We start from the raw sequence: 1,506 nt of genomic DNA, 5'->3' as shown, positions 1-1,506 counted from the left end.
GTTCTCCAGATTAGAGTCCACCACTTTTAGCCACTACACCATGCTGGCAGAAGGAGATATGAAGGACCTCAAGACCCCGGAGAGTTACTGCCAATCTGAGTAGACAATACTGACTTTGATGGACTGACCATCTGGTCCAGTATAAGGTAGGTTCTTGGGTGTTCATGCTTGTGTTGGGTCAAATTCGGCAAACAAGGTTGATAGCATGTACAAGCTACAGGGACCAATCCTAACCAGTTTTAGCAGCTCTTCATCAGCTGCCAGTCAGCTTCGGGGTAAAATTCAAAGTACTCTGAGCACTCATTGTTGCCTATAAAGCTTATCATAGTGTCGGAGCACTGTACTTGAAACATCACCTTCTACACCTTGAAAGCCAGTTTGGTGTAGCGGTTAAGAGTGATAGACTCTACGCTTGAGGACCAGATTTGATTCCCCATTCCTCCGCGTGAAGTTTGCTGGATGACCTTGGGCCAGTCACAGTTCCCTCAGAGCTCTCTTGGCCCCACCTACCTTACAAGGTGCCTGTTCGTTGGGAGAGGAAGGCAATAGTAAGCTGCTTTGAGGCACATGAGACCTGCTAGGTGACCTTGGGTCAGTCCCAGTTCCCTTGGGACTCTTTCAGCCCCACCTGCCTCACAAGGTGCCTGTTCGTGGGGAGAGGAAGCCACTTTGAGACACAGGAGGCCAGCTGGGTGATTTTGGGCCAGTCACAGTTCTTTCAGTACTCTCTCAGCCCCATCTGCCTCAAAAGGCACCTGTTATGGGGAGAGGAAGGGAACGGTGATTGTAAGCCACTTTGAGACTCCTGAGCTCCCGTCTCTAGTTCCAGCTCCTGCCAACTTAGCAGTTCGAAAGCAAGAAATTGCAAGTAGATAAATAGGTACCACTCCAGTGGGAAGGTAACAGCGTTCCGTGCGCCTTGGTGTTTAGTCATGCCGGCCACATGACCACAGAAGCATCTTCAGACAGTGCTGGCTCTTCGGCTTTGAAACGGAGATGAGCACCGCAACCCTAGAGTCGGACTCGACTCGCTTTCGAGCAAAGGAACCTTTACCTTTACCTTTAAGGTAGAGAAAAGCGGGGTACAAAAATGAATTCTTCTTCCATTTGACAGAGAAAAGCTCACACTTCACTCCTTGACAAAGTCTGAGTTATCCATCCGGTGTCCTAGGACCACACAAGCTACCAAGATAAAGTGTATTAAATATTCAACAGTGTGCATTAAAGCTCTCAGAGCTGATATACTTTAAGTGGTAAAATCAGAGCGATCACTTCACGTCACGGCTATTTGAGCATGGGGATTTCTAGGAAAGGGACTATATTTGGGTGCAGCAAAGGGGAGGAAGGGATGACTCAGCTCCCCATAAAGATTTGCATTCTTCAGCACCGGTTGATGTATTTTTTGCATTCAGGATGGATATTTTCGTTGTCTTCTGAAATGGCAGGGAGGCCACTCGCGTTGCTGACATTGGCTCGCCATGCACAGATCTGACTGGATGGACTCTG

Source organism: Gekko japonicus, unplaced genomic scaffold, assembly GCF_001447785.1.
Source record: "Gekko japonicus isolate JY-2015 unplaced genomic scaffold, Gekko_japonicus_V1.1 scaffold1058, whole genome shotgun sequence".
In the NCBI taxonomy this organism is placed as follows: domain Eukaryota; kingdom Metazoa; phylum Chordata; class Lepidosauria; order Squamata; family Gekkonidae; genus Gekko; species Gekko japonicus.
This window is presented reverse-complemented; position numbering follows the sequence as displayed.